The sequence below is a fragment of the Notamacropus eugenii genome, chromosome 1 (assembly GCF_028372415.1).
Source record: "Notamacropus eugenii isolate mMacEug1 chromosome 1, mMacEug1.pri_v2, whole genome shotgun sequence".
Classification (NCBI taxonomy): domain Eukaryota; kingdom Metazoa; phylum Chordata; class Mammalia; order Diprotodontia; family Macropodidae; genus Notamacropus; species Notamacropus eugenii.
Window position 1 is genome coordinate 610,739,485 of NC_092872.1, and position 21,812 is coordinate 610,761,296.

The following is a 21,812-nucleotide window of genomic DNA, read 5'->3' on the forward strand; positions in this document are numbered from 1 at the left end:
CATATTGATGTGCCCTCAAATTTTGGCAATTCAACAAATGGAAAAAAAAAAAAACCCTTCCCATTTCAATAACCCCATCTCCTATGCCCTACATCATGATTCTGCTTTGGGGATTGGGCAAGTGTTAAAGAGGTGAAAGATGAGGAGAATGCCATCCCTTAGATCTCATCACTTTCTGTAATGGTGACAACTCCACGATTTCAAACTCTATACTTCCCCTGTCTGCAAACAGTCCTTTGTCCTCTAATCACACCCTCAAACCCTTTCAAGTCTATTCTTTGTCCTCACCATGGCCTTTAGGAAACTAGCTAGTATAGTGGGTAAAAGTGCTGATACTGGAGTCAGAAAGACCTGAAATCAAATCCTGCTCAGATACTTGCTACCTGTATGTTAAGTCATTTAATCTCAGTCTGCCTTAGTTGCCTCAAAAAAATTATAGTGCTTACATTACAGATTTATTAGGAGGATGAAGTGAGATATGTACCGTACTCTGTAAACTTTAAAGTGCCAGTCATGATGATGATGATGATGATGATGATGATGACTACATCCTTCTATTCCAGCTTCATTTTCCTCTATTCACCACACTCTTCTTCATTGCACAATCATACACACCTTTGTCCAAGATGCATCAGCTTCCATGTTGCTAGAGGAATTCATGCACCTCTTCTGAATAGGTCCATTGCAAATTGTATTAGGAATATGGAACTCTAGATCAGAACTGGAAACAATTGCTGAGGCCAGCCTTTCATTTTACAGGTGAGGGAACTATGTGCCACAAAGATTAAGTCACTTGTCCAACTTCCCACAGGTCCAGGTGCTCTAATTTCAGTCTTTGCATTTATCCATTTCAGGTTTTCCATTTATCCAGTCTCAACTGGGCCTTTGTTACCACATGAAAATCCTTTATTCTTCTCTGGTTGACAATATTCCTCCTCAGTGTGGCCATTCCAAACTTTCTCTTCTCTCAAGCTCTATCCTCTCTCAGCACAGAACATCATCTTCTAGATTACTGCAAAAATGACCTTGGGGGGAGGGAGGTCCTTCATTGCCCCTCCCATAAACCTCAAAACACCTTTACAACTTCATATTCCTTTCCACCTTAGCTGTGAAAAGGAGGTCTCAAGGCCAACTCCTCTACTTGTGCTCTTAATCTTTTCCCTTTGCAGCTCTTCCAGGAGTTTGCCCCAATGATTATTCCTTTTCTGTTTTATAGTCTATTTCTCTCTCTCTCTCTCTCTCTCTCTCTCTCTCTCTCTCTCTCTCTCTCTCTCTCTCTCTCTCTCTCTCTCTCTCCTGGTTCCTTTTCCTGATGCCTACATACTCAAGACTCTCCTGACCTTCATTTTACACTACCATTCCCTTTGAGATATCTTGAGAATAGGTCTTTCCACACTCTCAAAATTGTGTTACTTTCAGGACAGGCCTCCTGTGTACACTTAGACTTGGCCTAGACCAGCTGGTTCTTCTCTTTTTTTTTTTTTGTAATTATGAATTCAACAACCACACACATTTTAAAACACACAAAAGATTTTACAAGAAACTAGGTCTTTCTTCCATGTACAGTGTTTCATTTTTTAAAAGAAATGCTATAAACATCTAAGTTTATTATTAAGAAATAATAAAAACTTGAGACGGTGACAAATTGTTTCCTTCAACACTTCCCCTCCCTTCCCTCTGTGTACCTTTTAAAATACTTTGATATTTTCCTATCTCTAACCCTCTTTCCCCTATAGAAGTTCTTCCTTACAATACCGTGTGTGTGTGTGTGTGAACAAAATTACCTATTGGTCATGTCTGTGAAAGCATGTCAGCCTTTTTATACTTTTAATCCATCACCTCTTTGCCAAGGGATGACAGATATGTTTCATTACCAGTCTTTTGAAGTGATGATTGGTCAACTCTTTAGTCAGACTTCTGAGGTTTTTCAAAGTTGTTTACCCTCCCATTACTATTGTGGTTTCTTGCAAATTTTTCTCCTCATTCTGTTCACTGCATTCTGCATCTGTTCATACATGTCTCTCCATATGGCTCTGAATTCATTATATTGCATACTTCTTACAATGTAATAAAATCCCATTACATTCATATGCCACCATTTGGTCAGCCATTTCTCAACTTAATGGACATGTATTTTGTTTTGGGTTCTTTATTACAGCAAGAAGTGCTGCTATAATATTCTTAACTATATAGGTTAAGAATATAGGTTTCCTTCTTGATCTCCTTGGGGGCGTACATTCATAACGAGAGTATCACTGGGACAAAGGGTATGTATAGCTTAATAAATTTTGAAGCATAGCTCCACACTGTTTTCCAGAATGGCTGATTCACACCTTTACCAACACTGACTAGTGTCCATTTCCCAACCTTTTCAACAATGATGATTTTTCCTCTTTTATCATTTTTATGAACCTGTTGAATGAGGTAAAGCTTCAGTTATTTTAATTTATACATATTAAAAAATTGGAGCCTTTTTTTTCCATATAGTGATGGATAGCTTACTTTCCATTTGAAAACTGCCTGTTTATACCTTTTAATCACAAGGGAATGTCTCATATTCTCATATATTTGTATGAATTCTTTACATGTTTTAAATATTAGACCTTTATCAGAGAAATCTGCAGTGAAGACTTTTTTCCAAATGGTTTCCCTTCTGACCCTGAATTTATTTTGCTTGCTTTTCAATTAAAATTATTGTCTTTTATGATCATCTCTATTGCTTATGTAGTCAAGAATTCTATTTTTTCCTGGATGTAGTTATAAAAGGTATATTTTTTTTAACCATATGCCTTTTCACATGTAAGTCATGTATCCACTTGGAGTTTACTGTGGTACACTGCATAAGAGATTGGTCTAAACCTACTTTCCAACAAACTGCTTCTCAAATTCTGGCAACTCTTATCAAAGAGAGTTCTTGCCCCTTCAAGAGTGCTTTTGGGGACTATTGAACCTATACAACAATGTTCCATTGCTTCTGGATTTGATTACCTGGTCAGTTCCACCAAGCAGCTTTTCCATTATTTAATCAATCCTTATTCTGATTACTACTTTATAGTATACCTTCAGATCTGCTTTTCATTATTATTTCTGAACCTTTTGCTCCTACAGATGAATTTTATTATTTTGTCTAGATCTATAAAAATAATTCCTCAGAAATTTAATGGCTACGATATTAAAGCTGTAAATTAATTTGGGTAGTTATTACCTTTTTATTATATTGTCATTGCCCAATCATGAGCAATTAATATCTCAATTATTTGTCTTTAATTTAGTGAAATGTTGTACACTTATATTCACGCCTTGAGTGTGTTGAGATAGACACTCTCCCCACATTTTGCACTTCTTTTGAGCGATGTTTCTTCTCTCTTCCTGCTGACTTTTGATAGTAATATATAGAAACACAGTAACAGTAATATGTGAAGTAGCTATGTGAGGCTCAGGAGATAAAGTACAGGGCCTAGAGTCAGGAAGACCAGAATTCAAATCTGACATCAGACACGAACTGCTGTGTGACCCCTGGAAAGCTAACCCTCATTTGCTTTAATCCACTGGAGAAGAAAATGAAAAACCACCTTAGTATATTTGCCAAGAAAAAACCATACAGTGTGTGTATTGGGGGAGAGGGGGAAAACAGAAAAGAGGAGAGATAAGTAATATACAGATATCTAGGGGAGTAATTATATATGCTACCACTTTACTAAGCAAGTATAATATGATGATTCCAATTTTTTTTTTTTGTTGAACTGTTGCAAATAGCTACATTTTTTCCTTCTTTGCCCATGCTTAACTCCTCGATCTTTTTCTTGTCCTATCATTGTAACTAATGGTAAAATGGAGCAACCTTTTACCTTCTACCTTACTCGAATTGTCTCTATTGTTTCTCCATTACAGATGCTACTGCTTGGTTTTCAAGAGACACTGCTTACCTTTTCATAAAAGATGCATTTTATTTATTCTTTTGCTTTCTACCATTTTCAATATGTTGTATTTTGCCAAAAGTTTCTTTTCCATCTATTAACATCTTTTTGGTGTCATTCTGATTTTTTCATGCAGTACACTGGAATTGGTTTCACAGTCAAAGATAGAAGAAAAAAAGTATTATTACAGCAAACTTTTCACCTGTCTGCCTTTCAGGGTTACCTTTATGCTCTTGGGATGTTCTGGCTTACACAGAACTCCTAAATATTTTGCAAATTTGTTTATCTTGACATTTTCTATTTTTATACCACTCAAAACATTTCATCATTCTCATCTCCAAGGTTTTTGAAAACAAAGGTGTGTTCTGAACCCACAACTGCCTTTTGCATACGTATTTGGCAAGAGGATCATGCTCTAGATTCAAATAGCTTCTTTCGCTCTTTTGGTCTTCTCACAGTGGCAAATGAATTTACATTACGTGTCCTCAGGAAATGGCAATAGTCTACATCGATGTCTGTTAATTTTATATATTTTGTTGTCAAGATTTTAATAAGATTGCAGATCAGATCTAATTTCTATTCTTTTAATTTAGTATTAACTTTTATGTTTATATACAAACAGTTGATCCAGAAACAATTTGCAAATCAGGTCATTTCATTATTTTTAATGTTATTTGGTGTTTACAATATCTAGCATCTCTCAACTCCCTTCTAAAAGTAATCCATCCCTAGTGCAACTTCCTGAATGATATCCTTAAAGTACAGGTCTTATTTCCTGTTACTGTTGAAGAAGCTTCAGGTACTCCCTACTGCTTCTAAGATAAATTACAAGTTTCTCTGCTTGGGATGTAAAGCCCTTCACAATCCAACTTCAACCTCTTTATAGACTGATTCCATGATAATCCCTTCAGGAACTCTACATCTCATCCAAACTGGTCTATTTGCTGCCGTGCACACATGAAATTCCATCCTTCACTTCTATGGCTTCAATTCAAACTGTTCCCAACTCTACCCCCCACCCACCTCTGTCTCAAAATTACTAGTCTTCAAAAGTATAAATCAATTTGTTGTTGTTCAGTCACTTTCAGTCACATCCAATTATGACTCCATTTGGGATTTTCTTAGCAAAGATAGTGGAGTGGTTTTCTTTCTCTAGCTCATTTTACAGGTGTGGACAAACAGGTTCGAGCTGGTGTTCATGATTCCAGGCCCAATGCTCTATCCACTGCGCCACCTAGTTGCCCATATCTCAGGTACAAAGTCCTAAAGGAATCTTTCCTGATACCTCAAGCTATTTCTTTGTACTGAAATTACTTCATCTTTACTCTTTATGTATTTATCTAAGTTTCCCCCACAAGACCCTTGAGGGCAGAAACTATTTTGTTTTTGTCTTTGTATATCCTCTACCCAGAAGTGCCTGGAACAAAGGTGAATTGAACTAGTATATAGGTCTTGTTTAGTTATTCAATTGTGTCCAATTTTACATGACTCCATGGATTGATTCATCCATGAGTTTTCTTGGCAAAGATAATGGGGTGGTTTGTCATTTTTCTCCAGTGTGTCCCTATTTCACAGATGAGGAACTCAAGCAAATAGGGGTTAAATGACTCACCCACAATAATATATCAAGTGTCTTGAGGCCAAATTTGAACTCAGATCTTCCTGTCTCCAAAGCTGGTGCTCTACCCGCTACACCACATAGCTGCTTCAATGTGGGTATTAAGTCTCTATATAAACTATAAGACTTTGACCTCATTTCTTGCATGTTTTTCAACATATTTTCATCACTCTTTCCTCTGCAATTTTCTTTAAAGTCGTCAGCTATTAATATATTAATTTATTTGGATGAAGGGTAAATTATAAACTAGCTCTACTCATCCACTAAAAGAAATGTTGGCATACACACACAGCAATGTTCACAATGACCTTTTTGCAACCACTTTCATGAGTACTGAAAAACATGACCAAATTTCCCATGAAATGTTTTTGTTACCTTTGGATGCAAAGTAAAACCAACTGTAGATTCCTTTGTCCACTTCTCCAAGAAGAACCTGTGAGCCATCCTTCCATTTAACTACAATGTCCCTTTGGCCTCTTGTTTCATTTATATAAGAACGTTGATTGTTATAATTCAGTTCCTCTAGGAATATGCCTGCACAATTTGGTAAGTAGATTTCTTATTTAGTTTTCAGATGTTCCAAAAACCAATTCTTGGCACTCTCTGTCCAACATTATCACAAAGCAAAAGAGGACCATGTAAAGGCCTGAAGAACATTTAGCATTTTTGCTTCACTGGTTGCCACAGGCAAAGAATCTACTGGCCAACATACTGGTAATGAGCCTCCCTATTCTTGGCTACACTAGCCCTCAGAAAACAGATAGTCTGTTGCCAGGACAACGATCTGAAGTCTTTCTACCATGGCAGAACTTACTCTCCTGGCAGAGTTTTCAAGAACCCCAAGTCACTATAAAATAGAATTAGGACTCAGATGCCAAAACAACATTCTTGAGGCACAAATGTGACATTATCACTCACCTGTTAAAATGCTTTCAGTGGCCTCCCTTGCTTCTAGAATGAGATAATCTGTCACTCAAACCCCCAGTGTGGCTACTGCCTATTTTTATAGTTGTATTTCACACATTACTCCTTTCACATACTGTACTCTCAAGCCAAACCAAGCTACTGCAATTGCCTAAACTTAACATTCCATCTCTCAATAACATGCACTTGTACCCTCCCCCCCCCACACCCCCCCTTCCCCTCCCCCGACTCCTCAACTCTGGCTCAACTCAGGTGCCACTCTGTCTTCCCTGAGGCTCTCAGTGACACTCTCCCTATTCAAATTACAAAGTATTTATTTATTCCTTGTATCCCCCTTCTCCAAGCAGAATGCATGCTCCTTATGGGGAGGACAGCTCATTTTTATTTTTGTAGCCCAGCGTGCTTTGCAGTGTAGGTACCTGATAAGTGTACGATGAACTGTAGCCTAAATTAGAGACCACTAGCAATTAGTAAAGAAATTAAAGTACAATAAAAATTAGAAATAAAATACAAGTAGCTGAAAGGACAATCCATTACACTAGTTAACTATCTTTTACAGCGAAGAGACTAAAAAGTCAGTCCCTAGGCATTTAGTAAGTACTTACAACGTGTCAGACACCGTGCTAAGCACTGGGGTACTCTTAATGACTTAGAAGCATAGGTAAAGAAAAGCCAAGGGCTTTCTTCCTAAGGTTTCTATTACAGTCTGATTTTTTACAGATTTGTGTAAATGTTAAAGCCCAATATTTTACTGAACTTTCAGAGACATCAACTCTGAAGTAATGATTCATATTTGCAGTTATATAAGGTGTACCTAATAAAAATAAGCATTTATTCAGTTCATTTTGGGTTCTTTAAAAAAATACTAAATTTACTACAGAAATTTTTCTTCAAAAGAACATTCTATTTTATTTAGATAAAATATTTGATATATATGAACAGCTAAAATGTATATTTTATGAAGCCCCAATCAATTCAATTTATAGAAACACTAGATAATTATAGCTGCCATTAAATTCCCACTGGAGAAAATACAAAGGGCCTGTTTACAAAACTTTTATAAACAAACCAAAAAACCACAAATCATGAGCTTTTATGTAATTTTGTATATAAAAAAACTTTCCATAGGAAAAAAAATCAACATAAAGCCATACTTTTTGAAATCATTCTTGATCACTTTTTATTAAAACAAGCCAGACAATATAATTTACATACTACAAACTCACACTGAATGAAAATTCCTAACATTTTTTGTACACTGAATTTTTCTAAATTATATTACTTTAATTGTACTAAAGGAAATTGTCTCAGAAGTATCCCTTCGCTTCTTTTGTAAGTTCACATCTTTGTAAACATACAAAAGAATATACAAAACTAGTGATGCATAAGTGTATAATCAATGTTCAATTTTTACAAGTGGTTCATCCATATTCTGGAAAAAAAATGTTTTACAATACAAACTCTAAATACTGAAATTATGATTTCAAATTTTTATTGACATTATAGTCAACTAGAGAGAACATCCAAAACCATCACTTTCCTATTCCAGGAATTACCATATTTGCCCAACTCCAGGCCCATCAGGCAATGTGTTTCATTTCTACTATTAAATAAAAAGTAATTTGGGAGGCAGGGGTGTGTGGTTGAGAAACAGAGATAAAATGGAAAGTAATGCCTTTAAAGAGAAGGATCCTTTTTCTTCAGGGTGGAGGGTAGTTTTAAAAACAATACTGTGATTTTTCAGTGGCCCATTATCCTCAATCCTGCCATCTATTCATAAATAAAGGAACAGAGGCTGAATATGTCAAAGGGCTAAAATATATAAAGAGATACAATGAGCAGCAAATCAGGAGGAAGATAACAATAGGGCAAGTGATAATCCACTAAAACTCTTAAGGTTTGGCAACGTTGATGGAAGAGAGATAAAAGAATGGGGGGTTGGGAATGGGGAGGGAGTTTGGTATTTCTGGCTTAAAACCCTGCTTCTGGCATAACCGTGGGAGCAGGTTTCTTAATACTGCTAAGGTTCAAATGATGAAGATAATACAAGTATGTACTTATCTCACATTACCATTTTAAAGATCAAGTGAGAATATCAAGTACTTTGTGCATACTTTAAAGTCTATATAAATATGTCAGGTATTATTATCATTCAAGAGTTGGGTAAAAATTCAACAGTGATGTAAGACTGTGGACAGAGGATGAAATTACTCTATTCCCCAATTGCTTACAGACAGATAATCAAGGATTTTAAAGTAAAGAAAAGATTTTTGTAAAGTATCATGGATATAATTAAGAACCCAGGGAAATCAGCTGAAGAAGTCAGGGATTTACAGATTTTTGGAGGCCTTTGACCTACATTTTCCTTCATCGAGAATAGAAATGTTGAGACCTAGGACAAATGTTATATGTTATAATGATCTCTCATTTTGGGAAATTCTGTAAATAGGGAAATAATAAGTGAAAACACTTCAGTCTCAGAGACTTTTAAAAAGCATTTCCAAAATGTTAAAAAAAAAATATTTTCAGAATTAGAGACATCTTGGATTATTCAAACAACTTTTCCTTCACATCTCTTCCCCTATCCTCAATTAGTGTAGAAAGTAGAGAGCAGACTCCATGATATCTCTTTAAAAAAATTTTTTTGGGGAACTAGGATTGGATTGTTCTTGCATTACAGAGTATTATGAAGTCAGCTGGATCAAGAAAAAAAAGAAAGCATATCTTAACTCTTCAGAGAGTGAGTGGTTTCAAACAGAAATTTCATGTTTAAGTTGATGACAGACACACCAACCAACTTTCACCAAAGTTCCATTATTCCTTTAAACAAAGGGCTACCTATTATGTCTTAAGGTGTTTCAAAAGACCTCAGGTGACATTTTGAGGATCCTTAAGATATCTTCAAAATTCTGACTTTGTTATGATATTCTTCTCTCTAGTAAGTCCAATAATTCAAGGTGTGATTTCTTCAGGCCTCTTGATTTTTCAGCAACGGTCTTCTAGTTGGAGCTGTATGTTTAAAGCAGTCCTAATGAACAGCACACAAGGATGAACAGGACTCCAACATGGAGACTAACTATTACATCCCTTCAAGATGCAACATTTACATTTGAAAAGAAACTGTCTTCTGGTAGTTAAAGCAGTAAGCTTAAAGAGAACCATTCTATGTCAACAATATGGTTAGAAAATAAATTTTTTTCCAAACTTGAAAATGTCTTAATGACACACCAGAAAAAAGCTTCAGGAATCTGGGAGAGGACAAAGGAAGTAATGATGATGATGATGATGATGATGATGATGATTTATGACAGATATATTAACTGAATGGTTGTTTATAAAATATATTCCTATGTTATCAGAATCAGATTATCTCGATTATGAATAAAAATTGGGACATATTCCTAAAATATTTGAGGTTGATAAAATGCAAATTATACTCAGAACTATTTTTAAGAGATACAATTAAGTGAGAAAATGTTCATTTTGAAAAAATGTTTATGAATGTCCAAATTAACTTACAAAATAAAATATTCAAACTGAGATAATAATGATAAGAAGGCAATGCTTCATCATATTTCTGTCAGTGTGATAGCTAGCAAAAGTTTAAGATGTTCTCAGCTGGGGGGAGGGGGGAGAGAGAGAAAGATTGAGAATATGAATTTTTAACAGAATGTACAAAAGAAATATCTTTTGTCAGAAAACTTTTGGTCTGGAAAAAAAGGGGGTGGGGTGCCTGTATCTGTTTTGTGTATATGTGTATTTGTAATTACAGAAATGCAAAAAAACCCCAAAGGCAATCTAGTCCAAACTATACCTTTCTCATAATCCTCTCTATAACATCTTTGTCAAAGAATTACCCAGTCTCCACTTGAAAACAGAGAGAGAGCAGGAACCCTCTAGTTGGAAAGAAGGCCAACTCTACTTTCAGATTTATTAGAAAATTCTCCTTATATCCAACTGTTATTTTCTTTTCTGCCACTTTCATCCACTACTCCTGCGGGGTCCTGCCCTCCAAAGCAAAACAGAACAAATCTAATCATCCATATGACAGTATCAAATAGTTGAAGACATGTCATTCCTAAATCTCTTTAGGATTTACAGGATTAACAATCCTGTTCTTTCTCCTTGGCCAAACTTCCCCTTTCTGACAGCCTGGTGAAGCCTATGGACCATTTGTCAGAATACTATCTTTAAAAGCATAAAATTAAATACAGAGAATCACAAAGGAAACCAACTATATTGAAATAGTTATCAAAGTTTGAAAAAAAAAAAAAACAACTTCATAGATTCCCCTGAATTCCATCCATGGACACCTGGGGAGTGGAAGGGGTCCATGGGCCCTGGGTTAAGAACTCTTGATTAGATGTACTTTTTCCAATGTCCTTAGTTTTTCATTGTCCTTCATAAAGGGTTTTTACCTTTTATGGGGTAGCTAGGTAGTACAGTGCATAGAGTCAGGAAGATTGGAATTCTTCCTGAACTCAGACACTTCTAGCTGTATGATCCTGAGCAAGACCCTTAACCTTTCTGCGACCCATATGTACCGTGTAAGCAGTATATAAATGCTAGCTGCTGTTATTATTACCTAGAATTGAGTATACTGTGGTGTGAGCAAGGCAGAGGTCAATAGAACTATTTCCTATCTTGGACTGTCCACTCTGACTCTCTTAATACAGCCTACAGAGCCTAGAAGAGCACTGTCTTTTTTGGCTGCCATGTCACAATGACAATTCATTTTGGGCTTGGCCACTTAAAATCAGAACAGCTCATCCCTAGCTTTGCTACTTAAACTGTGACCTTCTACTTGTTTATCTTTTCTATGCCTCAGTTCCTTTATCTGTTGAGAGAGTGAGATAGTGAGAGAACAATATATAACCTACCTCTGAGTTGTTATGAAGATCAAAATGAGATTATGAATATCAAGAACTACATAAATGTTTTTACTGTGTAATAATTTCTTCCATACATTTTAGTCCTATAACATCAACTTAGTTTCTGATTTCAGGGTGTAGTAATAGTGGTAAAGGCAGTAAAGAATGGGATTAAAAACAGTCAATCACTATCCAGCAACACTTACCGAACTGACACTACAAAGAGATGCCAAAGAAAAGGAAGTAATGAAATGAAAGTCTTCTTTAACCTAATATATTTTCCAAGCATATACAAATGTGTAAAGAATCACTGTCATTTTAAAATACTTCCAATCCTAAGAATCAGTCCAATAATCAAAAATCAGAGAAGATCCAGGCTGGATAGGATAGTTTAAGACAGGTAGGAAATTCTATAATCTCCAAATTAAGTTGTACAGAGCACATTTATTTTCCAACTTGCAAAGTCTGTATTAGGTATTCTAACTTGAGACTGCTTCTCAGTTGTTCACACTTGTTTGATTTTTCCTAAACCACTTATCTGAAGGGGCACATAATGAACATGCTTCAGACACATGTCTGAAGAAAATCAATTTAATATTTTAATTAACTGAGAGGTACCATAGTCTAAGCCCTAAACTAAGAGATCAGCCTTGTTCCAAAGGCTCACTTTTGAGCGAACCTTTTGGAAATCTGAATTCTTTTGGCTCAATATACACAATGTGGCAAATGCTGAATGTTACCAAAATAACCTAGGAAATGTCTATTTAACAAAAATACAAAAGAAATACTGAACTCCCATGAAAAACAGAAAAAAAAACCCCTATCGCTGAAATACTAATATTACAATTCATAACAGCTATATTTATACAGAAGATTAAGTTTAATCAATCAATAAATTCTTATTATGTACCTACCATGTATCAGGCATGGGAAAAACAAAAAGAAGCAAAAAACAATCCTTGACCTCAAGGAGCAAAAAATATAAGACAGTAGACAACATGCATGTAGATACGTACAAATAACTCACAATAAACTGTTGATAATCACAGAAGGCAACCAACATTAAGGGGCAATTCAGACGGGCAGCTCCATCAGTAGAGCATGCAAGCGCACCTGATGCTTCCATTCACTCTGTTAAATTTATAAAATTATTTTATGAAACTGATATATTTCTACAATAGAAAATATTTTATAATTCGTAACTTACATGCTAATATAAAACATTCTTATTGCTGTAATTGAGTCGTTTCAGTCATCTCCGACTCTTCATGATCCCATTTGGGATTTTCTTGGAAGATTCTGGAGTGGTTTGCCATCTTCTTCATCCACTTTACAGATGAGGAAACTGAGGCAAACAGTGTTTACTTGCTCAGTCACACAACTACTAGGTGACGCCAGATTTGAATTCGGCAAGGTAAGTCTTTCAAACTCGAGCCCTAGCACTCTAACTACTCAGCTGATCTAAGAAGTGTGTATGTATGTATGTATGTATGTACGTATGTATAAATACACATATACATAAATAATTATTGCAAATATATTCATTGTCTATTTCTAAATTTGTAATTTACATGCAGCTTATAAAATTCTTTCCTCAATTCTTGTGAGCGTAAATAGTGTTATTTCAGTTTTAAAGATGATGAAACTGAGAACCAGAGAAATAATTTACCATAGGTGATCAAGTTATTATCTATCAGAACAAGGATTTTAAACCTAAATCTCTCCTAAGTCTTCACAAAGAGAAGTGATTTCCACAATACCCCAATGCCTTCCAAATAATAGTGATTCTAACTAAAGATATTGCTTTCTTATATATTTGCATACCAATGTTTTGAATGAAGTCAACAAACATTTATTAAGTACCTACTATGCACCAGGGACTGTGCATTGAGGCTATAAAGAAAGACAAAAACCTCAAGGAGCTCATGATCTAATGGTCTTTTAAAATAAACTTAAAAAAAAAGTTTAGAGAAACATAAAAAGGTAAACAATTGTGGATCTTGCGAAAAATGCTCCAAGACATTTTCAAGGTCTTTATTATCAATTTTATTTTACTTCAATCCTTTTTGTTTTACAATGAATATGAACTAGTAGCACTATTCTTAGATTGATAAGTCATAAATCAGGTTTGATACATCTCACACAAATGAATTGAAGTCATATTCCTATGATACATGGGTAAAAACTATAAGATTATCTATCTTGGCTTGATAACCACTCCCCACAATAGATACTCCAAACATTTTCTCAAAACATTTCTACCTGTACCAGTAGACTTCTAGCATACTTTACCAACCAAGTAAGAGGTCTTTTGCCCTAAGCAATTCCTTCTCCCCAATTTTCGACCTCAAAACCCTTTAATATCACCCTATATTCTGCCCCCTGTGCCAAGAAAGAGATAAGTTCTTTTCCTTGGCAAGGTCAATCCCTCTATTATTTGTGCCCTTGATCTCTGCTCCTGGAACTTCCCCTTATGCAATGGTCTTAATTTGCAGTCAATAAATTTTATTTTAAAAAAAAATTGATAACTGCACTTCAATATAACTGGCTTGCTTACATTGCAATTTTATATATTGTATCGCATGCATTTCACAACACAATTCTAAATCCAAAGGCTTCACTGAGACTGCGAAGCAGTCCAGGACACAACAAAGGGGAAGAACTCTTGCTTTAATCTTCTTCTCATCTTCCTTTCTCCCCTGATTCCTTGCCCGTTTCCTACAAACATGCCCAGATCCACCCCAGCTCTGAGAAATGAAGCATCCCTACCTCCACACCCCAAAAGCACCACCAAAACCCTTTCCTTTCACTGGACTATACCATCTTTTCTTCCTTCAGTCAAAGCCATTCACCCAAATCTTTGACTTGGATGTCTTAGTTCTCAGTCACTTCCCAACATGGTTTCTATCTCTGCCCACACAACAGAAACTGGCCATTACAAAGTTACCAAAAATCTCTTAATGGCTAAATCCAAAAACAACATTCACTCTTCTAGATCTTTTTGTAACTTACACTTCTCAACCACACCTTCCTCCTGAAGGTTCTCCTGTTCTACCTCTGCTTTGCTGTCTTGTCTACCACTTCTGACTCTCCCCTTGCTAAATCTTCATCCAAGTCCTGGACCTTATACATGTGAGTGTAGCCAGGGATCTGTCCTAGGCTCTCCTCTGCCCATACTTTCCTGGGGATCTCATTAGAAATCTACATATCTGAAATAGTCAAAAGACACGAACAGGCAGTTTTCAGAGGAAGAAATTAAAGCTATCTATAGTCATATAAAAAAATGCTCTAATTCACTATTGATTAGAGAGGTGCAAATCAAAACAATTCTGAGGTACCAACCATCATACCTATCAGATTGGCTAACATGACAAAACAAGAAGATGATAAATGTTGGAGAAGATGTGGGAGAGTTGGAACACTAATTCATTGTTGGTGGAGCTGTGAGCTGATCCAACCATTCTGGAGAGCAATTTGGAACTATGCCTAAAGGGCTACAAAAATGTGCATTCCCTTTGACCCAGCAATACCGCTTCTAGGACTGCATCCCAAAGAGATCATAAAAATGGCAAAGGATCCCACATGTACAAAAATATAAAGCAGTTCTCTTCGTGGTGGCCAAAAACTGGAAATCAAGGGGATGCCTATCAATTGGGGAATGGCTGGATAAATTGTGGTATATAAATGTAATGGAATACTATTGGGCTATAAGAAATGATGAACAGGAAGACTTCAGAGAAGCCTGGAAAGGCTTATATGAACTGATGCTGAGTGAAAGGAGTAGAACCAGGAGAACTTTGTACACAGCAACAACCACAGTGTGTGAGGAATTTATCTGGTACACTTAGTACTTCATTGCAATGCAAGAACTTAAAAATTCCCAATGGACTCTTGAGACAAAATGCCTTCTACATCCAGAGAAAGAACTATGGAATTCAACTGCAGAATGAAGCAGACCATTTTCTTTTGTATTATGTTTTGTTTTCTTTCATGATTTCTCCCATTCATTTTAATCCTTCTGTGCAACATGCCTAAAGTGAAAATGCATTTAATAGGAATGTATGTGTAGGACCTACATAAAATTGTATGCTGTCTCAGGGAGGGAGTGGGGAGGGAGGGGTGAAGGAGGTGCAGAGAGGGGAAAAAAATCTAAGATATATGGAAGTGATTGAAGAACACTGAAAACAAATAAAATAATAAAATTAAAAAAAGGAAACAAAAAAGGAAATCTACATATCTGGTCCTTAGCTCTAGTCCTGAGTTGTAAAGTGCCTGGGCCCCATCTCTACTTGGAAATCCTATAGGTAGGTATCTCCAACTCAACATGTCCAAAACAGACCTCATTTTCCCACCTTAAATCTACCTTAATTTCCTGTTTCTGTTAAGAATACCACCATCATTTCAAGTCATTTAGGTCTGCAATTTTGTGGTCAGTCTTTGCCTGACTATTCATTATCCTTCACCCCACCCTAACATAGAAGGGTCACCAACCCTAGATCTCTCATGTCTGTCTCCTCTCTACTCATACAACCACCATCCTTTTTGAAGTTCATTTTGAAATTCAAGTCTTCAAAATCTCAGACCTGGTCTACTGTGAATAGTTTCCTAACTTCTCTCCCTGCTTTTCTCTCCCTCTATTGCATCTTCCACATTGCTGTTTCCCTAAGGTAGCAATCTAACCACATAGTAATAATATGGATAAATTTTATGTGTTGCTCTCTATGGCCAAGGCACTGTGCTAAGCAAGCACTCTTAGTTATCTCATTTGATCCTCATAAACAGCCCTGATTGCTATTATCCCTATATGTATGAGGAAAATGAAGCAAATAAGAGGGCAAGGTGCTTAGCTGGGGTCACACAGCTAATAAGTGTCTGAGGCCGTATTTGAAGTCAGGTTTTCCTGACTTCAGACCCTGTGCTCTAAACCACTATGCTGACCTATACTACCTACATGACAAATTTCAGAGGCTCCCTTTTACCTTAAGGATACAATACATTTTACAAACTAGTGCTGGTCTATTTTTCTAGACATTTCATATCATTTCTAGACATATATCATTCCCTCTGAAACATATTCTATATTCCAGCCCAAACTGGCCTATTCCTTATACGCAACATTTCTGGAATGCCTTACCTTCTCACTTCTACCTCTTGTAATCCCCTTAAAGTTAAGCTGGGGGACAGTTCCCATGGGAGGCATTACCTGGTTTTATCCTAAAAAACTGTTTTGTCAAGATTTTGTAGCTCTATAAAGGATGGATTATGGTGAGGAAAGGCTGAAGACAAGGAGAAAAATTAGGAGGCTACTCCAATTATCTAGCTAAGTGTCACTAAAACAGTGACAATAATCGTACAGAGGAGAAGTTAAATTCAAGAGATACTGTGGAGGTAGAATGGACAGGACTCAACTCAACAACTGATGAGATGTCAAAGGTGAGAAAGAACGAAAACTGAAAGAATGCTTGCAGTTTTTGAGCTTGGGTGGCATGTATTGTGGTGCTATCAACAGAAACAGAAGTTAGGAGAAGGGAGGAGAGATGATTAGGTAATTTTTGGACATGTTAAGTTTGAAGTGTCAGTGTATACACCTCATAATGAAAAAAGTACTTGCCTGAGTAAAGTTCACCATTATCCCCCAAATACCTCAAAGTCTGAGGTCCTTTTTAGTTCTAATATATTATTGATATTGACAGCTACCACTTATGTAGTGCTTACTAGATGCCAGGCACTGTGCTAAGTGCTTTACAATCATTATCTTACTTGATCCTTACAACAAACCTAGGAGGTGGAGGCTATTACTGTCCCCATTTTACAGATGAGGAAACTGAGAAACAGAAGTTAAATGACCTGCCCAATGTCATATAATTAGTCTGAGGCTGAATTTGAACTCAAGTCCTCCTGACTCCAAGTCCATAACAATTCTGTCTACTGCACGAGTCAGACCCTATCTGGAGTAGAATCTTCCATTCCTAGCACCTCATTTTATTAAAATTACTGAAAACTTGGAACAGATCCAAAGGAAGGAGACCAGTATGGTGAGGGCACAAAATTACACAAGGCTATATGAGATCCAGTCCAAAGAACTGACAGGTTCAGCCTGAAGGAAAGAAGGCATGGGATTACTTGACATTCATTTTATAGTCAAGAATTCTTCTGAGAAAGGCAACTCAAACATACTTTGGGTCCCAGAAGGCAGTGCAAGACAGACTTTTTTGCATCATATAAGGAAAGACTTTGTAACAATCAAAGTTGCCTCCAAACCAGAACGGATTACTGGATAAATAGTAGGCTCCTAATCACAGAAGATCTCTCTGAATAGAAGCTAGGTGACAACTTCTTCTAAGTGGGAATTCCTACTCAAGCATAGGTTGGAAGAGATAAACTTCTTGATTCCCTTCTAAGTCATGATATTCTGTGATCGTACTGAATGAAAAAAGAAGAGAACCATGGCTGATTTATGTGATACATTTCTTCCTAGGATGCTTAAAAAGGTTAATATATACATTAATGCTTTAATATTTATAATGTCCCTACTGGGAAAACTAAATTTAATATCAATACCAACACAGTGTAGTGGAAAAGAATACTGACTCAACTTTGAGCCAGCATACCCAGGCTCTAGGTGCAGTTTTCCCTTAAAGAAGTTCTAATAGTTCTGGGTCTTAGTTTCTTCATCTTATAAAAAGAATAGGATGACCTAGAGTCCAGCTTCTTCTTAAACTTTGTATCATGAACCCCTTTGGCAGTCGGTCTGGTAAAGCCTTCTCAGAATAATGTATCCGTAAAAATCATAAAGGAATATAACTATACTGAAATAAAGATGTAATCCTCCCCCATCCCCATTCCTACCCTGGGTTCAAGTACCCATACTCCCTGAAGTCTATCTTCCCTTCCCACGAATTTTTACAGGTAAGGATCAATAGGGCAAGTAAAAATCATCAAAGAAAGTGAAGTGATGGGTTATACTTTTCTGGTCAAAGTGAAACACAAATGTACAACAGCATCAGTGGATAACATTTTGTATGTTCAGTAAACAAGAGGGATGCAATTCTAAAAATAAAAATAAAAGTTGCTATTTAATTTCCTTTCTTCACTATTAGCCTAAACTTCAGGTGACTCCAACTGAAGTAAAATCTGCCTGAAACAAGGTACAAAGTCACGACCCTTACTTTAGAACAGGTGTCAACAAGTAAAATTGCTTCTTCAAATGGAACATAAAGGATATGTTTAGGAAGCAACTAATGCATATAATCCTGATTCATGTGCTTTTAGCATTATTTTACTGCATAAAGAGTACATTTATATTACTCTTTAGTAGCCAAGAAATCAGTAACACTACATTACTTACACTAAGCCTGTCTTAAAGTATAGGTACACCTAATAAAGGCCTCTAAATGAATAACACTCCTTCAACCTAATCCTTATTTAAGAATAAAGCCCACTGCCAGCATATATTTAACATGTCCAAAGATTATCTATACCTACATATCCAAGTAACACCCAGGCTGAAAGTATGCTCTCAACGGACATCAAGGTTAGTCTTTTGGCTTTCTTGGCTTAAGAAACGTGTTCCCTCTCTAGAGTATCTCTTTACTTATACTTTCATCCTTCAGAAACCGCACAGGACTTTAAATTAATCTCTGACAGAAAGAGTCTTTTCTTGCTTGGTTTGATTCTTTCTGGATATATTAACATGTCTTATTCCTTTAGGTCTCATCAATATCATGGCTATTAACTGTGACAATTTTAAAAGTGACAATTTTAAAGTTCCAGTAAGATATATTACTCTATTAACCAATTTAAGAAAATAAAAACATACTGAGGGTATTTTTTTCTGAAAAGAAAAAAACAATCCATAATTTCTTAAACATAAGAAACATGATTCCCTAAATAACATGGATGCAGCCTTAAAATGTTTCTCCAGTCCTGGTATTACTGACAAGAGTAAGACTAGTAATTCCACTACAATACTGCAAAACCATTTCCTCTGAGAAAATGAGAAGTGTGATTTGGTTTCTAAAATTCACCAGGAAGATTTTTTTTTTTTTAAGATACGTATTATTTGCTACACACAAACTAGAAGCAGACACATGACAAAGCAGATAAGAGTTGGCTTCCAAGTCAGGGAAGCCTTGGCTCCAGTCTCATCTCTGTCACATACTGGCTTGGTGACTAGGGCAAGTCCTGTAACCTCTCACTGCCCCAGGCAATTCTCCATAGCAGGTTACAAATACAGTGCTTAGCTAGACTGCTGAAAGGCATTTCTATACTGGATAATCCCCAGATAGAAGACCTCAGATCCAGGCCCAAATCTTTTAAAGCATCAAACTGAGATTCAAAGTGAACATTTAGGCATGTTTTTAAAATTTATACTATGCTAACTCCTTGCATTTTCTTTCACATCCCTCCTATATCCAATAAACTAGTCCCTTCTTATTGCACCTGGGATAAAATAGAAACTCATCAGTTTGGCATTTAAAGCCTTCACAACTATCATCAGCTTATCCTTCCAGCCTCCCAGTACATTATTGCCCCTCCCTCAAGTTACAATCCAGCCAAACTGGCCTTCTCTCTGCTATATACAAGGTACATTCTATCATCTCTTTGCCTTTTCGTTGGCCATTCCATACTTGGAAGATCCTTCTTCCTCCCGTTCATGGAATCTGTCTTCCTTTAAAACATAGCTTAAATACCACTTTGTAGATAAAACCTTTCCAGACTACCCCATAAGGGTTAGTGCCCTCCCAACAAAACTACCATGTACTTAATTACATTGTATTTATTTATATTTATTCTATACACACTTATACATGATTTGTTGCCGCCCATTCGAGTATAAGCTCTTTCATTTTTTGTTGTTGAAATTTTATAGCCTAGCAAAGTATAGGGCACAAAGTTGGCACATAATAAAAATGTCTGTTGACTGACTAGATTTGTTCTGGATGTTTTTCTTTTTAAAAAATCCTTTCTGTTGAAGGAAACAAGAACAAAGGTATTCACAGTTCCTATGAAGAATAAATTATCCTGCTTTCTAACATGCCTTTATAACCAAAAGAACTCCCAAGGCAGATAAACATGCTTAATAACTGGCATGTCCACCACTTACAGGATTGCCTGAATATCACTGCACTTTATTAACCCTTATCATGTAATTTCAGGATTGCCTTGCTCCACATTTCCAAGGTCTACTTAAAAAATGGCTCATGGATGTCCAGTTTAGATGCCCAGTTTAGTGGCCTCCTCTAGGATTTTTTGACAGTCCCTTCAAGAGCATGAAATTCAGTCAATCCTTTATTCAGTGTCATAATCTAATATCTGGAGATTGCCTTCAATTTTTAATTCTTTTTACTCTCAATGTTACTCTCCTCTTGGTCATCTCACTTCTCATTAACCAATCCACCAGAAGATGATCTAAGGAGAGGAAGTGAAATTGAAAATTCAATTTTTCCCCTTGTTCACTCTGTTCTTCTGCATGATCAAGAATTTCAGAAATGGATGCAATTTAGTCGTAAGTGTTTTTGGATGTAGTTTGGGTAGTCTCAATATGCTAAAGCAAATTCCATTCTGAGGCAGCTTTCCAGCTGCAATTGTATTGTTGCTACCTTTTAATTGTCATTTTTCAGATTTCTTTATTTTCTGGGTTTTTTTCTCACCAATTATCTTTGACTCAGGTGACCTACAATATGTGGAGAAAAAACGAAGCTGAATAACAGGAAAAATAAAAATTACAAACAGAGGCTGGGAAAAAGTAGAGGAAGGAACCACAAAGACTGGATTGGTAAGTCTCTAGAAAACATAATATGCATTTCTACATGCATGTCAATCTATGAGATGATTTAGCAACATCACGAACTTACAAAACTGTAGTATCTTTTCCTTTGTTAGATTTTATTAAAGCTACTGGTTTACCTATATATAAACAAATAAAATATATACAAAATTATTTTCAGGATTACTAAATATCATTAACATTTTCCAATACATTCAACATAAGGATCCAAGATTCTGAACATGCCATCACCAAAAAAATTTGCAAACCTAAAAAACAAAAAGGAAAAAAAATTAAACAATGTCAAAAGTAAAAAGACTTACTTAGAAAAGAGTAATATTTAACATCATAATTTTTATAGCAACATTCATTCCCAAGGTAAAATCTTAAAAGTCCTATGAAGTAAATATCTGCATTACCTTGAACATGAAAACTTTGCTAAAACTAAATACTTTTTGTCCTCACCACAAAGCTCTGTATTCAAATGTGATTGTTTCTGGAAGGATACTCACTGTTCATTACATGAAAATAAAATAAACATAAAATTCTATTCATACAAGCATGACCCTTTTAATAATTTATTCAATACTGGGTCATAAAAATTATTTGTGATAGTAATTTTTGCCCAATTTATTATTTTATTCTAAGAATTTAGTTGACAATCACATCATTAGCCATACCACAGCAACTAATTTTTAGTGTTTAGAATATTA

At 35.9% G+C, this 21,812-nt stretch overlaps 1 protein-coding gene across 2 annotated transcripts in view; it reads right to left on the minus strand.

Annotated features, from left to right (window-relative positions):
* Positions 1-21,197: 21,197 nt before the first annotated feature.
* LOC140520706 (XK-related protein 6-like) overlaps positions 21,198-21,812 on the minus strand; it is a 94,455-nt gene continuing 93,840 nt past the window's right edge. For both annotated transcript variants that reach the window (XR_011972613.1, XR_011972614.1), the window contains one exon: positions 21,198-21,368. The gene's annotated coding sequence lies outside the window, so the exon portion shown is untranslated. The remainder of the gene's footprint in view (positions 21,369-21,812) is intronic.